Raw genomic sequence first — 20,049 nt, 5'->3', positions numbered from 1 at the left:
GATTTTTAATCCACTCAATCCCAGCATTATGTCCACTCTCTTTGCTTTTGCAGTAGACAATCTTGGTTCTAAGCCCACCTATGCCAGTAGTGGCTGACATAGTAGGGCCGAGCCGCAGAGCTGCTTAGGTTTTTGTTGCAATTCTGGCCTCAGTAAGGAGTGGATAATGTGCATTACAGACTCACCACCACCCCTGCTACACCCAGCCCCATCCAGTTAAGCTGCCGTGATGGATAAGCCACTCTGCCCCACTATACCAGCCACTACTGTCCTATGCCCCACCCAGCTCTAGAATTTCCTCTCAACTCAGTGTTTATCCCTAAGGGCCAAGTCTAATGATTAGGCTGTAGATCTTTACAGGTGTGCCTGGGAGTCAGTGGTGCCATCAAGGGAACGGACATTCAAGGCCACACTCAGCAGAGTTAGCAGGACAACCTCCAAATGCAGCAGGGTTGACTTGCCACATTTCAAAGGAAGGGAAGCAGTCGCCTTGACAATCTGAAGAGGACCCCTGCAAGGCCAGCAAGTCTAAAATAGCTGCTCCACTGATGGAAATCAGTCCTACGGAACGCAAGGCGGCTTACCTCTGCATAGGCATGTACAGGATTGCCCTGCAGATTAGTTATTCATTACTTAAGAAACCCAGAATTACAGCAAAGCCCTAATCAGACTTGAACAGAGCAAGAAATTAAGCAGCTTTGGCCCAGGGAGCCAAGAGAATGACAGAATTGCAACCTCATAAACATTCTCTGCAGCATGCCCAACATTGCTATTATTACAGTCTTGAGCAGATCCAGTTATTTGGGGGGGCAGACAAAAAAAACACTTTATTCCATATGTTCCTTCCCACATGCTCTGGTCGCCATCTGAGGCACTGATCCTGATTCCTTTCACCCTATGAAGCATGGGGAAAGGGGGGTGGACAGTAACTATGAGGTATAAATTCCTCCCTCTAAAGAAATATAGGCCTTCTGCCGAAGAGGGCACCCCACATTAATTCAGCCTCCCTACTAGTCTCCCAAGGACCAGAAGGGTAAATTAGGGATCAGATCAGGTCCATGATCTGACTCGGTGGGTCTTACTAACATCTGTTACCCCTAGCTGGGCTGCACAACTATAAGCATCATAAGTTTCTCTCCGTTTCATAGGAGTTCTTCCCAGTTAGTATGTACAGGACTGCAACTTTGATGCGGCTAATAGTCGCGCACATATTTTTCAAGGGAAAGAAATGTCTGCTTCACTCCAATAAGCCCCCTATGTGATGCTATTATCACACTTGGCACAAACCCTAGAATCAGTGCCAAAATCATGCAAACAGAAGGCAAGATGTTTCACTGAACATTTCAATTGCCTCCCAAGGATTCTGACCCTCTTTATGGAGCAGTGCAAGAAGTGAGCTTTCATAGTGTTATGAGTTTTGGGTGTTAAGCTGTGTGCCAGACTCCCCAATCCCTGGATCTAGTGAGTGTTAGAATTTAATCAAGGCATCTAATTCTTGGAATAGCCAGGCTAGCCTCTTGGTGAGGTGATAGCCTGGTGATGAGCCATTAAGGGGGATTAAGGGGATCAGTGTGAGATGGCAACTGGGTGTCTCCACCTCAACAGACAAAGCCAGAGTTTGGAGTTTTGCAGTGATGTGACCTACAATCAAAGCAGCAACAAGGAGAGAGAGCCACAATCCAAAGCTGTGGCTAAGGGAGAAGCAAGACCCTCTTTTAACATCTTTGTCTTCCAGGAGCACTTCTGATCCAAGTCTATCAGTGACAATGACATCTTTCCATATCAGACAATGGAAAGCAAATGATGGACTCTGGCCCACATTCACCCACACTGCATTAACCTCTCCACTTCCATTGCTAAACATCTGGCATTGTTCTGGCTCACACAAAATGAAGCCACAGACTCCCAAGGAGAGAACCCTGGAAGGCAAAGGCCTTTACAGAGGAGAAGGTAAGGGCTACATCTGTTTTCCATGAATGCAATATTTTATTTATGCACTCAGCTCTTTGGTTAAGTGAGCCTGAGGGGCTGAGAATCTGCATCCATAGAAGCTTTTAGCTATTGTCTTCTTGGATGTGGCTGGAAGACTTGGAATGGAATGAATTGGAGCAGGACCCCTTGACAAGGCAACAGCAAATTGCCAAACGCAAGGAGATAAGAAAGCCTGTTAAAAGGTCAATCTGTAGTGATTGCTAATAGCTCGGGGTGACTCACAAGCCACAGGAGTGGTCTATTTCTGATATTCCATTATGCCCAGTGTGGCTTGCTGGAAGCTCTGTAGTGTGAAAAGGCAAAATAGAGCAAGTAAATCATTTCTTATTGATTGGCAACTGTGAGGCAATCCACTGGCCATCTTGAGAATTCTTCCAAGGAAACCACCCAGAGAATAAAAAGAGGACTCGCTTGTTTTGGAAAGGCTTGCTGGTCTTCTGGGTGTAATTTAAGAACAAAAATTGAGAATCTGTGACCTTTGGGCTCTTCTGGAAATCTAACTTGTATGTTTTATTATTAACTAAAATGGAAACAAATCCCTGCAAGTTAGAGCAGATATGCCAGTTTGTTTCTAGGCCCAATTCAAGATGCTTACATTAGTGTTTAAAGCCCTAAATGACTTACTCTTTGACCACTCCTGTTGCTTTTACACACATTATGATCTTGATGCCTTTACCTTGCTAGGGATGTTGCCATCTGTCTCTCTATTAGCCACTGATAGATCCTCACTCAAGATCCATTCCTGCCACTATGCAAGTTGTCCTGTTGCTACCCAAAACCTGGCCTCTTCACACAGCTGCTATTATGCAGACCAGTGGCTTGCCACACATATCTATGCTACTGTGTGGAAAACCTCCACAGAGCACTTCCGGTGCACCGCGATCCCAGCGCAAGCAGGGTTCTCATTGGGAGGGAGAACCCAAGCTATTTTGAAGGATAGGGGGCAACTCCAGGGCGCGGAGACCCCCCCAAACCCTTCTGAAGGGTGTTCAGAAGGGCTGGTTCCCGGCGTGGCCAGAGAGCGACCAACCCGGCTGCCAGGTAGCCTCGGAAGAGGTGAAGAGAGCGGCAGTGAGGTCCAGCGAGCCGAGGGAAGCCATTACTCACCTTCAGATAGCGAAGCCCTGCGCTTGCAGGGAGAGCGGTGCGCTCTCAGTTTAAAGGACTCCGAAAGCAAAATACTTGGATTTATGTGGCTAAAAGAATAAAAGAACAAGGAAGTCTCGGAGCAACAAAGAGAGGTAAATGGAGTTTAGCTGATAGCCAAAATCAACTCAAACGCGGCGTGACACCAGTGCGGGAGAAAGTGAAAGTGAGTCGCCTTAGCGGTTACGTTGTTTCTCCTTAAGTATCTTCCCCCACCAGAAAAAAAAATATATATAAGCATAAAAATACGAACGCTACGCTGAAGGAAAGGAGGGAAGAGAAAGGGGCCAGAGACAAAGTATCGGGACTCAGCGTTCTTGGTGAACCGGAGGGCGTGAAGAGGAGAAGGGGCGTTTCTCTATCTCGGCGTTAGAACACAAGAGATAGCAAACTCGGAAGAGAAAGCTCCGCCACCATTAGGAATCTGTTGTGCGTGGAGACGGGAAAGGAAAAAGAGGACAACTACATACATCTATATGGTGACTCATATGTACATGATCTCTACCTTTCCCCCCTTGGTTTGAGACTGGGACTTGAAATTTGGGGATTTCTAACTTATAGGATCTCTAACATATAGGAAACGCCAAGAATTTGGGGAAATAAGATGTCGGCACACTTCCAGAACGCTAATTCATAGAGACTTGGTGACCTCTAGCGATAAGATGGAGTTTGTGTGATTCTTGGCCGACTTCTTCCCTCCTGCTCTCCTCCCTGCCCTCCTTTTTCTTTATATGTCATTTTGTTCTATTTCCCTCTTTATTAAGCCCCCCCGTATGTGTACCCAGCAACACGGATTAGCCTGATTGAAGGCGGGAAGACCCCCCCGGTATTGAAGCACCCCGCTTTGAAAGGACAACTTTGTAGCAAGAACCTTATACTGACTTTCTATTTAGACTTTTCGGAAATATATACACATAAAGGATTGGTAACTCTGACTAGTAATATTAATGAAAGTAAGTGGATTTAAGGAAAACGGATAAAGCGGGAGATACAAAGGAAGGTATTAGAAACAACTACGGTGGGAAAGATACTATCTGGGATTGGAGGGGATATAAGTGTACAAAATGTCACTCACCGGGAAGAAAGGGACGAATGGTGGGACTCCTGGGGATAGGAGGGGTTCTAAACAAGAGGTAGACTTCAAGTCAGATATTTTGAAGATGTTTGTGGAGATCAAACAGAGTCAAGCCAATTTAGAGCATAAATTGCAAGGGGGGAGAGACCCCAGAGCACTAAAGAAGTGGTCCAGAAAGCGCTGGTGTCAGAGCTGCCCCTAGGTCCCAGCTCACAGAGGACCAACGCCAGGCTGTCGTTATGTACAAAAGTCTTTATTGATGTTCAGTTTCCATTTCCAAGCTGCAGCACGCAGCTCTACGTCTTAACCCTAGACCGGCGAAGTACCGTCTGAGTCTCCTCCCCTATGACACCAGTTTAAGATCCTAGCCCTGCTCCACCTTTTACGCTGCTCTCTCCTCCTCTGGGTCCTCCTGCCCGCTGGGGCATTGCCCTTTCTGGACTCTTCCGACGCTGAGTCGCTTAGCTCCTCCCCCTCCCTCCGGCGGGCTTTAGGACCCGGTTCCCAATCCTCATTCTCTGCTGTCCCGCGCTCCTGTACATTTGAACTTGCCTCTCGCGCCAACCCAGTGACCTTCCTCCTGACCGTTACACTACTTCTGTCACTGCTTCCCTCTTCCGGGATACTGGCCGGATCTGACCTCCCCTCCGTTGTCTGACTCTCCGATGGAGGTGTGGTCAGCCCTGCCTTATCTTCTCTCCCTGGTGGGGAATGCACTGGCCCCGATCCTTGGGACTCTTCCCCCCCACTCTGCTCTGGTGGGGAAGCTGGTCCTGATTTCCAACTACTGCTCTGGGAATCCCTGCTGCCCCCTTGCTCCTGGGGCGGATAAAAGGATTGGGATAATAGGATTGGGAAAATGGATAAAAAAATAGAAGAAACTGTTAACGAACTTAAGGGCCAAATGAAAGAAATATTTAGGAGAACGCAGCTCACGGAGGAAGGATTAAAGAAGACAAAGCTGGAATTAAAAGATATCAAAAGGGATAAGGAAAAGATCAAAGCAGAAGTGATGGATTTAAATAAGGCACAGGAAGAGATGAAGGATATTATAGCGATGAACGAACTGAGGCAGAGGGAGATTAATCTGAGGTTTAGAGCTGTACCAGAGACACAAAATGAAAACATTAAAGAGAAATTGATAATGGAGCTAGCGGAATGGCTGGGTTTACCAGCGGAGGAAATGGCCAATAACATACAGAACGCATTTAGAATGCGCGTTAACACAACAAGAGTGAGAAAACTGACAGGCGACTGCCTGATTACATTTAAGGATAAAGAAATGAGAAACAGGATTCTTCAAAGGAATAGAGAAAAGAGGTTGAATATAGATTGGAACTATATAATTATCTTTAAAGATGTCCCAATCAGATTACTTAAACAAAGAGACTCTTATAAATCTCTAGCACAGGCATTGAAGAAAAATAAGATCGAGTTTAGATGGGAATTCCCGGAAGGGGTTTCATTTATGTATAGAGGCAAGAGACATAGGTTATTAAACCAGGAAGAAACTGGGAAGTTTCTTAGGAAATATAAGGAACTGAGAACGGAAGCGAATGGAACCGGGGGTGCAGAGGGAGGACTACCAGGAGAATCAGGAGTGGGGGAGGAGGAGGAGGGGGGAGGAAGCGGATCAGATGAAGAGGCAGAGGAAGAAAAAGAGGATTCAGGGCACCTATAAAGGAAAGGATAACGTAAAGAAAAGTTAAGCGAAAGTGCAGCACTATGGGACTAAAAATTTGGATTTGGAATATTAACGGGATGAACGATAAAAAACAGAGAAATAAAATTGAGCAATATCTGAAAAAGAAGAATTTGGACATCATTTGTCTTCAGGAAACGCATGTAGCTAGAAGGCATAGAAAAGTGCTAATTAACAAAAGATTGGGAAATGAATTTGAATCCTCAGATAAGGAAAAGAAAAGAGGGGTGGTATTGTATATTAAAAATAGGAAGGAAGCTAAAACACTATTCAAAGATGAAGAGGGGAGGATGATAGGGGTTAGCATTAACTGGCAAGGAGAAAAGCTGGTGGTAGTAGGGGTATATGCCCCAAATGGTAGCAAAACCGAATTCTTTAAAAAATTAGAAGAGAAGCTATGGGAATATATGGACCAAAAAATAATTCTAATGGGTGACATGAATGGCGTCGTCTCGTTAGAAGTGGATAGACTCAGGGATGGAGTAAATAAAGAAGGAAAATTACCAAAATCCTTCTTTTCAATGGTAGAAAACTGTAACTTGACGGACATCTGGCGCCTCAGACATCCATTAGATAAACAATTCACCTACCATTCTGAGCCCAACCAATCGATGTCACGTATAGATCAGATATGGGTTTCAAGCGAACTATGCCCAAGAACCAAACTAATAGAAATAAGACCGAAAGTAATTTCGGACCATAGTCCGATAGAGCTGGAATTGGAAAGCTTAGAGACAAGAACCTTTAGATGGAGACTGAAAGACTATCTTCTAGATGACCAGAAAATTGTCGAAAATGTACGGAGAAAATTGTCAGACTACTTTGCGGACAACTGTGATAAAGGAACAAAGATTAGCGTAGTATGGGACGCAAGTAAGGCGGTAATAAGAGGATACTTCATTCAACAGAACGCAATTAAAAACAGGAATAGAGAGAAAAATAAAGAGGAAATTCTAAAACAGATAATGGTAAATGAACAAAAACTATCTCAAAAACCTAATTGCCAAAAGGCAAAAGAAAGAATAAAAATGCTACAAACTCAGTTTGCTACTATAATAAACAGAGAGGTGGAGTGGAACATCAAAAAATTGAGACAAAAAAATTTTGAATCTTCAAACAAACCAGGTAAATGGCTTGCCTGGCAAATCAAAAAAAGGAAGGAACAAGGTACGATAAACAAAATAATAGGGGGGGGGAGAAAGAACAGATCCCAAAGGAATTAGGAGTGAGTTTGTCAACTATTATAGAAGTCTGTATAAGGATAAAGAGAGAGTTGGCTTAAGGAGAATAGAAAGATTTCTGAAGGATAAAAAGGTGCAGAAAATCTCAACAGAGGACAAGCAAAGACTGAATATACCAATCGGAAATGAGGAGATAGAGGAAACAATTAAAGATTTAAAGAGGGGCAAAGCACCAGGTCCGGATGGATTCACGGCTGGTTATTATAAAGAGATGAAATCTATCTTAGTGGGACCTCTGAAGGAGACTATGAATAACATCTTAAAGAAAGGAAAAATCCCTGGGACTTGGAAAGAAGCATATATTACGTTTATCCCCAAACAAGATGCAGATCCAACTCAAGTCAAAAATTATAGACCAATTTCATTACTAAATACAGACTATAAAATATTTGCAGGAATCCTTGCAAGAAGGTTGAAAAAGTTGTTATCAGAAATTATTCATAAGGACCAGGCGGGATTCCTGCCAGGTCGGCAGATGAGAGACAACACAAGAAGCATAATTGATATGTTAGAATATCTATCTGTTAGGATTGACAAACAAGTTATTATGATGTTCGTGGATGCTGAGAAGGCATTCGATAATGTGATATGGGACTTTATGTTGAAAAATCTAGAACATATGGATGTGGGCAATGATTTCTTCAATGGGGTAAAAGCAATATACACAGAGCAGAAGGCCAAACTGATTATAAATAGCATGGTGACAGAAGAGATAAAGATACAGAAAGGCACAAGACAGGGCTGCCCACTCTCCCCGCTACTATTTATAATAGTTTTAGAAGTACTCTTGAACTCAATAAGACAAAATGGAAAAATAAATGGAGTATCATTAGGACAGAATGTCTATAAGACCAAAGCCTTTGCTGACGATATAGTAATAATGACAGAAGAACCAGCAACTGCAATAGAAGAAATATTAAAGGAAATAGAAGAATTTGGAGAAATAGCAGGCTTTAAATTAAATAAGACAAAAACGAAAATGATAGGTAAAAATGTGGACCCAAAAACAATAGAAATTATCCAACAGCATTCACAGATAGAGATAGTCAAAAAAGTCAAATATCTTGGTATTTGGTTAACATCTAAAAATATAGACTTATTCAAAAACAACTACGAGCCGATGTGGAAGGACATAAGGAAAGATCTGGAAAAATGGGGAGGGCTGAAACTGTCATTCTGGGGAAGGATTAATACAATCAAGATGAATGTTTTATCAAGACTTATGTTCCTATTCCAGACCATCCCTATAATTAAGGGGAGCCGAATCTTTAAAGACTGGCAAAGAATACTCTCAAGATACATATGGCAGGGCAAAAAACCTAGAATTCAGTTCAAATTATTGACAGACATAAAGGAAAGGGGGGGCTTTGCCCTGCCAGATTTAAAACTATACTACGAGGCTTCATGCCTTTGCTGGATAAAGGATTGGGTAAAGCTGGTGAATACGGAGCTACTCGATTTAGAGGGCTTCGACAATAGATTTGGCTGGCATGCCTACTTATGGAAGAACAAAAGGAAAGTACATAAGGGATTTGAAAATCATATTTTTAGAGGCCCGCTAATTGAAATATGGGAAAAATACAAAAATCTGTTAGAGCCGAAAACATCACATTGGCTATCACCTCTTGAAGTAATGAGCATAAAGGCTATTAATATGAGAAGCAACTGGGCAACATATAGCCAGTTGCTAACTAAGGTTGATGGGAAATGGAAACTAAAACCATATGAACAAGTAAAGGAGTATGTCTATGACTGGCTACACCATCTCCAGGTGAATCAGATGTTTAGTAAAGATATTAAAGAAAGAGGTTATGCAGAAAAAGACTCCAAATTCCAAACGGAGATAATAAATAATGAAGTGAAAATTATATCTAAGATGTATAGGATGCTGCTAGACTGGAACCTAGGCGATGAGGAAGTCAAATCAGTGATGATCTGCTGGGCAAGGGATGTAGGTCATAGCATACCATTTGAAGACTGGGAAAAACTTTGGAAGGAGGGGCTAAACTTTACGGCGTGTATAACGATAAAGGAAAATGTCATGAAGATGTTTTATAGGTGGTATTTAACACCGATGAAATTATCAAAAATGTACAAGGTGGACAAAAAGTGTTGGAAATGTAAAGATGGGGAGGGCTCCTTCTACCATATGTGGTGGGAGTGTAGAAGAGTGAAACAGTTCTGGGAGAAAATATACATTGAATTAAAAAAGATCCTAAAATATACGTTTAGAAAGAAACCAGAAATTTTCCTGTTAGGAATATTAGGGCAAGAGATAAAAAAAGAAGATCGTAGAGTAGTATATTATGCAGTGACAGCAGCAAGGGTAGTACTAGCCCAAAAGTGGAAACAGCAGGAAATACCAACGGTGGAGGAGTGGAGATCTAAACTGTTGGACTACGCAGAGCTGGATAAATTAACAGGAAAAATTAGGTATATAAGAGACCAAGTGTTCATCAAGGATTGGGGAAAGTACGTGGATTATCTGGAATGCATTAGTGAGGGACAAACAACGCTAAAGGGATTCAGAGACGCACTGTGAAAGAATATGAGTTATTGTGCAAAGCAAAAAGGAGACAGAGATAGGTACAATGACAATATAAGCAGAGAAACGCGTGACTCTGATTATTGCTTCGAATGATTTATGGACAAGCTGAAGGAAGTCTTGAAAGGGATGGCTATGTAACAATGCGGATGGGAAAATTATAAGTTTGTGTATCTCTTACTTTCCTTTTTTCTGTATTTGTTTTCTTCTCTATTTTCTGTATTTTGACTTTCTTACACATGTGTTAGTTTTCATTTTCCTTTATGGAATTAATTAATAAAAAGAATGATGGGGGGGGGGGGAAAGAAAGAAAGAAAACCTCCACAGAGGAAACTGGTGACAACATAGGAACCTTCCATACTAAGGATGCATACACACTACAACTTTAAAGCAAATTTGAAGCACATTATTTCCCTCAAAGTATTCTGGGAGCCGTAGCTTTGCCCCTCACAACTGCAATTCCCGGCAATCCCTAAACAAACAGTGCCCAGAATTCTTTGAAGGAAAGAATGTGCTTCAAATGTGCTGTATGGTTGCCATAGCTTTTTTAAAAAGCTATTTTTTTTACTAAATTCACACACACAAATTCAACACTTCTGACATGGGTTGCCATACGACCGGGTTTTCCCGGTCATTTTTACCGATTTTCGGAAATTCCATCCGAACACTATTTCTGACGCTTCCTGGATATTTCTGGCAAATTCAACGTATGGAAGCCCTATAGTGCTGTGAAGGTATGATGTGATCTGCTACATGTCCCACATCAACTGCTTTTGCCCAATATGTGCTTCAGATGGGATAAGGCATGTGACCAAGGGAATCCTTGGGCTGAAAAAGATTCAGAGACACCTTGGCCTAGAGACAGTCTTGCAGCGATATCACAAGAAAGGTAGGTGCTGTTGGGCTATAACTGCCATCATAGCTAATAACTGGCCATGCCAACTGAGGCTGATGGAAACTGGAATCCAACCGCATGTCTTGGGTCCTATTCTGGCCTTGAGAGGAGTTCATGGAGCAAAGCAGGCTGGTTATCGCAGCACCAAGGAGAGCTCCCAGAGAGCAAGGTTACACCCACTCCATACATTTAATGCACATGGCTTCCGCAAAAGAATCCTAGGAACAGTAGTTGAGGGTGCTGATAATCATAGCTCTGTGTGGGGTAAACAAAAGTACCCAGGATTCTTTGTGGAAGGCCATGTACTTTAAATGTATGGTGCGGTTATGACCCAAGTTGCTACAACAAAGAGTGGATGTAAATTGAGGGCTTTTGTCCCCAGTTCACCTGTTCTATGCTCCATCTCCCTTTGTCAGGGCACAAAGTACTCTAAAAGGCCCAGTCCTCTGGCCTGAAGATGGGAGATCTTACTGATGTGCTCCCTGCATCATTGAAAAGGCAAGGTAGTGTAAGAGTCCATCAGTTCCTTGGGTCTAGGGGAGGACCCCTGAATACTGCTGGACTCTGGGTGTCACAACACAGAAGGCCCCAGGTTCCTTACCCCTAGCATACAGCAAACCAAGAAGGAGAGGATCAAATACGGATAGGTTGTTGCTTATCTTTATCCCATACTGGACAAAAGTGAACATTAAAAAAAAAAATCTTACAAAATTAGAAGTGTCATTTGGACTGCAAAATGCATTTGATCAGCTTAAATTCAGTCTCGCTAAATTTTGATGGGTATTTTTCTAAAACACATCACTTCACTGATGTCCTCTCCAGAGATGTCTTTATCCTCGGCTAGCTCTTGTTAAGACGCATCATTCTAGACATCATGGAGAAGCCCCAGGAGAGCCATTGAGTAAAAGCAAAATCACAAGAAACAACCCACAGCTGAAGCATTGAGATTTAACAGCATCGCTCTCAACAGCTTAGTACTTGGTTGCAGCGCTCTTGGCTGACTGCAAAATTAGGTTGGTGCCAACAGCCTAAGAGCTTTATATTCCATATTCACAACAAAAACTATGATCATTTTTCCTTTGGTGATGGCCTTTCTTTCCCTTGCCAGTCCGGGCTCTTCCCCTTGCAGGAAAATCCTCTCTTAGTTTGGCCATGTAGAAAATCCTCTATATGAGAATTCCAAAATTGGTGGGGATGAATGCTTTCCTCTTAAGTTACTGTCCTGGCAAGACTAGTGTCAAGGATCAGCAAGGTCAGGCACTCACCAAGGTGAGACTGGCAGAGAACCCACCATTGTAATGAGACCCTGAGCAAGTATCCCATATCCTAGTGGAGGAAGTACCTGCTGGCAGAAGGTAAATCAGACAGGGCCACGTGCTGCACGTGCTTCAGGTGCAACTCCCACTGCAGAGGCCCCTGGGGGCAAGCTACCATTTCCCAGAGGGAGGGGCACCTGGAGGCTGCAGAACTGTAATCCTCTTGGGATCTGCTCCCCCCACCAGAGTGCAAAAAGGAGAAGGGCTGGTGTTGGGGTAAAGTTAGCCATTATGTCCCCACCCTTAGTCCCAACTCTCTCACAGCTGAGCATTAAATTTAAACTTGCAATAACTTGTCCAGAACTGGAGCCCTAGTAACCAATGGTGAAAATGAAAATCAGTGACAAGACCCAAATACATTACTTTGGATTTTCAGTGTTGGCTGGGTTGACTCATCAAATTGGAAGAGACCCCCGAGAATAATCTAGTCCAACCGCCTGCAATGCAAGAATATGCAGCTGTCCCTTATGGGAATTGAACCTGCAACCTGGGTGTTATCAGTACCACGCTCTAACCAACTGAGCTATGCTACATTCTTATTTATAGTAATTCACATAAATAGGAAGCTATGTGGAAACAAGAGTGGCTTTGGGCATTTGGGGTGGTGCTACGGATTAGCCACCTTTTAAAATCTGCAAGATAATTGCTTTGAGAAAGTCCCACCGAGTCTCAGATTCAAGTCTGCCATAAGCCCTTTTTAATATGTTGTGGTACCAAATGAATGAGGGGGCAGCAGGAATTTGCAGCCCAGTTCCCTAGATGACACCATGCACCCTGGCCACAAACCCCAGGCAATGCATGATGCAGCTTAGTCTGAATCGGGCTGCCTCCTATGCTCTAGGGTTTGCAATTTGGGGGTGGGAACTTTGATTAGCCAAGGTTTCTATTCCCAAGGTCTTGAAGTAGCTACTTTCACACTCAGCCAATCACACATCAGCTGGGAGATACTGCTGGTGTGTGCAGTGAGGTCAAGTGAGTGGGCCGAACCCTGTGACTTCCCACTGGCCCCTTCATGCATTTGGTAATGAACACCCTAGCAGGGTTTTAATGGCAAACCATGCTTTTAATGTTACATGATTGGGTCTTGGGCTTGCATGCTGCTTCTTCCCTCTCCTCCCTCCCCGACATCCTGTTTGTGGCAAAAGTAGAATTTGTGATTATTTCCAAACTGTGTTTTGCACCACGAGTTGCTGGCCCTTGGGCCACATGTACCCCACCCACCCCAGTGGTTGCTCCAGCCTCTCGGACCTTTTCTTCGAGCTGAAAAATGTTAGCCACCCCTGTTTTACACACATCACAGCCTGCCTACAAATGAATACAGTCATACCTCATGTTATGTTTGCTTCATGTTACATCTTTTCAGGTTGCGTCCCGCGGCGACCCAGAAGCACCGGAAAGGGTTACTTCCGGGTTTTGCTGCTCGTGCATGCGCAAAAGCGCTAAATCATGCTTCTGCGCATGTGCACAAGCATCAAATCACATCACGCACCTGCGCAGATACGGTGCTTCAGGTTGCAGGCTTTTCATGTTGCGAATGGGCCTCCGGAACGGATCCCGTTCGCAACCAGAGGTACCACTGTACTGGAAGCCTTCATCAAACTAGAGTTTTCAATTTGGGACTGTGGTCACCTATGGTTTGTGCCGACCATAATTTGCCTGGTTCAAATGTAACAGCAAGCAAAGGTTTGCTTCTGAAAGGAAGAGTGGGAGAGAATCAGGCCTTGTCCAGGAAAGAGGGAAGACTAGGAGTGAGCATGTGAGCTCAAGATCATTCATGAGCTCATATAAGAAAGCAAGACCTAATATCAGCAGCCATCACCAGGGCATAGCTACCACCTTCCAAGCCAGGGGTCAGCAACCTTTTTCAGCCGTGGGCCAGTCCACTGTCCCTCAGACCATGTGGTGGGCCAGACTATATTTTGGGGGGGAAATATATGAATGAATTCCTATGCCCCACAAATAACCCAGAGATGCATTTTAAATAAAAGGACACATTCTACTACTGTACTGTAAAAACATGCTGATTCCTTAGGTTGCCTAACCCTGCTCCAAGCTATGGGAAAAACAATGGTTAGGGCTGTCTATCTGCCTGGGTTCTGGATTCCAATGAACAGAAGGATCTTTTAAAAAACAGGAAACCAAGTACTTAAAGCAGTCCTTTTCCAAAGGTAGTTGCCTCTTTAATGCCCGAGGGCAAAACATGTGCAACTTATCAAAACAGGTTTATTTACCAACATACATCAAGATAATCATAGCATAAAATAAATAACCACTTCTAGCTATCTCGACTCATTGTTTGACAGTGGTGTAGAAGGTCAAACAAGCCTTGAAAGCATGCAGTTACATTACAATGATCCTTTGTGCAAGATATCTTAAAAGCTCTAAGATGAATCTCAGCTGCCCAGACTTAACACATGGGTGGGTAACCTACAACTTGCATAAGGTAAAGTGAAGGCAAAGGATGGTATACAACTAGGTTTTGCTCAGAGTTGATGGATTGAAAATAGTGGATCCAAGTTAGTTAAGGTCATTAATTTCAGTGGGTCTACTCTGAGTAAAATGTGGTGAATACCACCCAAGGAGCCTTGTTTAAAGAGAAAAAGCCCAAAGTATTGTGCAAACAAACATGCCCTACTTCAGTGGCATGGAGAAATCAGGATCCTGGATATCGCTAATGGCACCAGGCCTACAAAGTGTACACATCTTTTAATTGAAAATCCAGCAGGGCATAGAAAAAGGTTTGCGCTACAACTTTTCTCCACAGGACTCCCTGGTGCAATTTAATAGGCCAGCCACTAACTGTGGAGGAATTGGATGAAACAGAAGAAATAAAGACAATAGGTATTGCATGAACATTGATTACAAGTGACAGAGAGTGAAGATCCAAGGACTCCCTGCTTTCAAAACAGAGTTTTGTAGTCAGGTCAAGCAAGCCAGAAATGTGATTAAGATCATACAGGACAAAGTTCAACATTTGCATCTCCCCCTGTATGGAGAACTGGAGCAAACAATAATCGGGGTTTCTGTGGACTGCCATTTCTTCCAATTCAGTAGTAAAATACAGGTTTCCCTGGGGAAAGTGGTGGGGCAAAACAACAACACCACTCAGATACAGAGCTGGATATCCCATACCTGTTCCTAGAAAGCACAGCACAAAAGGAAGTGTGACTGAGCCCCAAGTTCGATGAGACTAACAGAGACCACATCTGCACTATTTAAAGCAGTATCATACCACTTTAAACAATCAAGGCATCCCCCACAGAATTATGGGGAGTGCAATTTGTTGAGGGTGCTGAGAGTTGTTAGGGACTCCTATTCCGCCCCCCACCCCCACCCCAGAGTTACAATTCTGAGAGCTGCTTAACTGTCATAGTCTCATTGCTGAGCCACAACAATACAGAGCTCAGTGGAGTGGGAGACCAGCCAACCAGATAGGTTTCTGAGGTGTACTTGCCTGGAGGCAGAGTCAGCATCCAAAGTTGGGTCCAGTCCTGGGGTGAGGCAAACAGCAATCCTCATGGTCAGATGGTCCAGGGATTTAGGAATCCAATGATCTTGGGGTCAAGATGAGCAGGAAGCAGCAAGGTCATGCCAGATACTACAAGCATCTGGCTGCTCCTGGAAGCTCTGCCTAAGAAGGCTGAAGCCGGCTGGTTCTCATCAGTGCCTTCTCCTCTGTCTCCTTGAAGGCTGATCAGCTGCAGGGGGAGTCACTCTGCCTTCTCCCCCTTCAGGCAAAGCTGACTCCTGGCCCATGACATTAACAATCAATCCCTCTTCTTAGGGAACTCAGGAATTTGTTGTTCTGTGAGGGGAAACAAACTATAGTTCCCATGTTTCTTTGCGGGAAGCCACCATAATTGCTTAAAGTGGTATACTACTGCTTTAAATGTTTTGGGTGGTATTCAACTAAGTTTTACCTAGACTGGACCTATTGAAATTAACGGGCCTAACTTAGTCATGTTCATTCATTTCAGTGTGTTTGCTCTGATTAAAAACCTAGTTGAATGGCAGATGGGGCCATAATTTGGATCCAACCATATATGCTTACTGCAGGAAACTCTGCTGTGACACTTCTCCACACACATTTACAGCCTGTATTTTGGTGGTGTACAAAAATATTTAATTTTTTAAGGATTGCACTTCTGCTAGAAGGGGGACCCCAGTATTTCAGAAGGACTCCAACCTCCTGAGTGCTGAGTGGAACAGGCAGTTTCAGTGTCCTCCTTTTATATTTATCTTTTGAACAGCCAAGTTCTGCATTTTGTGATACTATGGTGATGACATATAAGGTTTTGGTATGAAGGGCTGGATCTAGACAAATCAAAGAAGCGTTTCAGTTAAATGTTGTAAACTTTGTATGAGAAATCGGGTTGGCAAAAACAGAACTTAACAGCACCATCTGGTGTCACAGTGTTATAATGCAACTGGGTAAAGGTACCCCTGACCATTAGGTCCAGTTGCTGACAACTCTGGGGTTGTGCACTCATCTCGCTCTATAGGCCGAGGGAGCCAGCATTTGTCCGCAGTTTTCCCGGATCATGTGGCCAGCATGACTAAGCTGCTTCTGGCAAACCAGAGCAGCACACAGAAACACCGCTTACCTTCCCGCCAGAGCGGTCCCTATTTATCTACTTGCACTTTGACATGCTTTTGAACTGCTAGGTTGGCAGGAGCAGGGACTGAGCAACGGGAGCTCACCCCATTGCGGCAATTCGAACCGCCTACCTTCCAATCGGCAAGCCCTAGGCTCTGTGGTTTAGACCACAGCGCCACCCGTGTCCCATAATGCATATACAATGCATCTAAAGCGCTTTTTCTTTGCCAGTGTAGCTGAGTCCAAGGCCTGCAGAATTTTACTGGGGGGAAAGAAAACTAAGGCTAGCAAAGTGGACTGGGTGTATGGGAGGAAATTAATTCATTCAACTTGGTAAAACAAAGATGCTCTTCTGCTATGAACATTCTACAAGTACAGAATCTGGTGCAGAATGGATTTTTTTAAAAAAAAAAAAAAACTATCTGCTATACTGTATTTCTTAATTAAAAATGCAAGTTGTAGAGTTTCTCCCTTTTCAAGCAGCAACTGTAAAAGGCTCCAGCGTCTGGACTCTCCGCCCCTTCAAGGCCTTCATTTATGTTCATCCTTTAGAAATACATTCCCCCACAGCCCCCTGCCAACCTTTATCTGTCTTCTGACAACATGCTTTTGACTTGCAGTCTCTTGGAGACTTTTTTTATGCTGACAGGTCTACACAATTGTTTAAAATTTTCTTGAGTTGCCAGTCTTTTTAATGATTGCTCTTTACTGCTTTTAATGTGCATGCTCTTTGTTTTATATTGCTGTGCATCACCCTGATATTTTGTGAGAGCGTGATATGGAAATACTGATACAAATAAAGAAAATCAATAAATAAACATGTCAGTCCTTGGAAAAATCTGTTTTCAAGCCTACAGATGCTCAAATGACAGATCCCCCCCCACCCCCTGTGCAAGGAGTGGAAATGTAGATATTGTCTCTAAAGACCAGGCTCGATTTATGCTCCTAGCTACGTGACTCACTATCACTCAACAACTTCCACAAACCACAATCTGAGGTACCAATTCTTGCACCTAGGTCCAATAGCACTTTTTAACGTTCTGTGATAATGAGATGTGAAGCTACCAGTGTAAATTGAACCAGGTCTTTAGAGGCAATGGCCTTGTCCACATTTCGCCCTGATTTAGCTGTTAATCCACTTTTCTGCCATTTGTATTAAACTGGAGTAGCCCACACCTGCACATATTTCAGTTTGTATATGAGAAGGTGTAACTTCGGTCTTTCCTGGTTGTACCAGCAGCCATTTTGTGTTTGCCTCTGTCTTCTGATTTGTTGATTCTGTACCAACAGAGCATGCATGCAGATACCTGCACTCTCACCTTATTTTTTTATTTTTTTTAAAAAAAATATCCGTCCCCATGAAGTATGCAACAGCACACACTCAGGCAATTGTTATATTTGCTTGTGCATTTTCTGGTTTTGTGCAAATCTGAGGGGGAAGCAGAACCCTCTGTTCAGGAGCACACCAGAATGACTGCTCCCCACATTAAATGGGGGCACCCTTTGTGTGGCCACACGCAGCCCCCTGGACCCTATGCGGCACTATTAACACAGTCTCTGCCTACCTCAGCCAGTTGCCCAATCCCGCCTGGGGAGGCGTTGCCAAGGTGATCAGGCCAGGTAGGGGGAGGGACTACCTGCCCACACAATAGGGGAAGGATCTTACCTGGGAATCGTCAATTGGCTCCAGAGCTTCTCCCACCCTACCCACCCTCAGTTAAGACTTATTTTGCAGGTTAACCTTTTCTCCACAGGTAGGCAGGCGCTGCTATGACAAGGTTGCTGTTGAAGGGCTGGAAAGGAATTCTCCTGCATTGGCAGGTTTGCCTTTCCCGTAGCAAAACGTCACAACTTTGGCGGTATCAGGCCTTGGGCGGAATCCTTTAGTCTGTCTTCCCTAAATTCGGGGTGGGCATGTAGCGGTGACTCACGCCCCCCCCTTCTCTTTGTGGTGGTGATACCAGGGTTCCCCGATAAAGGGGTTGTTTTGAGGGGAAGCTTTGGCCGTACGCCGAGAGGTTGTCATTGCTCTCCCCTGCGACAGCGGTGTAATGGGGGCGGGCTCTCTCTGCTTGAGCATATGTTCTCCAGAGCCAGCCCCCACCCACACACACTCTGGATAACCCTGATGTTCCCCAGATCTCCCCGGGGGGGGGACTGGGAGGGGTAAATGCCCAATGCCTTATCCAAGGTCTACCCACATCTGAAACATAATAAAGTTGTCGCCAATTTTAATCCCATAGCACATTGTCTTGAGTCGTTATTCCACACGGGGGCCACCCAGGGTTTGGGAGGACTCCGCCTCTCCACACAAAGAGTTAACAAGCACACCTGGAAAAGAAATGAAAGCATTGAGGATGCAGCAGGCATGGAAAGGGGAGTAGCAGAAAATGACAATTGAGCCACCTACCCCGAAGCACTGAAACAAATAATTCATGAGTCTGAATGAGGTGGTTTGGAACATAATTTCCCCCAACTTATCAGGTTCCCCCCATTTCAGGTCAGCCCGTATACAGGCATCACAACATGGATGCATGTGCTACTCAAGTGCAACCATATATATATATGTCATGCCGGGAAATAATTAAATAATTCAATTCAAACATTTAGGCTGCTTGGCTTTCCTGTGGAACTGCTGATGTGGAGAGTAGTGCAGCAGCAGCCACTCTCCTGTGCACCCTCCAGCCAGCCTCAGAGCTTCAACTCTGCTTGAAGAGAGAGTTGTGTGGAGAGACAGAGAGAGAGAGAGAGAGAGAGAGAGAGAGAGCTGGAGAGCAGGGGGAAATAGGCATATAGAGGCTTTTTGGAGGGTGCTCCCTGCTTTATGTGATTTCCCTTATGCAAGAGGGAGCCCAGAACACAACCCCTATGTAAGTGAGGGGACGCCTGTATACAGGGGAAAGGCATTGAGACTGGTATTGTTGGAGAGTAGCATACATGGACTACCCAAATAAATGGGAATGCAAACTGCTGCAAACACACACTGAACTCTGGTGTGGACAAGCCCAATATCTACAGATGGTCCCTTGAAAATACAAAATAAATTCAGTGTCAGATCCTTCACCATGACGGTAGGCTCATTAATTCAAGACTACCTCCCAAAATGATTCTACTGGGGGCAGCTCCACCACATATGTAGGAGTACCTTTCCAGACACAATCTCCCCAACAAAGATTTCGACCCCATGCTGTCACTCAGGCCAATCTAGCTTGTCTGTAAAAGCACTTTTATGCTGAAGTTTCATACAGTTCTCCCTAATATTGGCTGAGATGGAGTGGAAGACTATATAATGATACACACACACACACACACACACACACACACACACATCACTCCCATGTTTCAGATTAGTTCTCCTAATTCCTGCACCCATTGGGATATATGTCCCAAGAAACTGGCAGTACTGAACTCTAATAATGTATATCTTAGATACTCACAACATTTTCCAGCTTTGAATACCAATGACTCAGAAAGTCACCAGGTGTTGGTTGCTGCTTATGCGTAAGAAAGCAGGCCTGATGAAGTTGCAACCAGCCCAAG

This window comes from Podarcis cretensis (assembly GCF_951804945.1).
Source record: "Podarcis cretensis genome assembly, chromosome: 4".
In the NCBI taxonomy this organism is placed as follows: domain Eukaryota; kingdom Metazoa; phylum Chordata; class Lepidosauria; order Squamata; family Lacertidae; genus Podarcis; species Podarcis cretensis.
Note: the sequence above shows the minus strand (reverse complement) of the source record.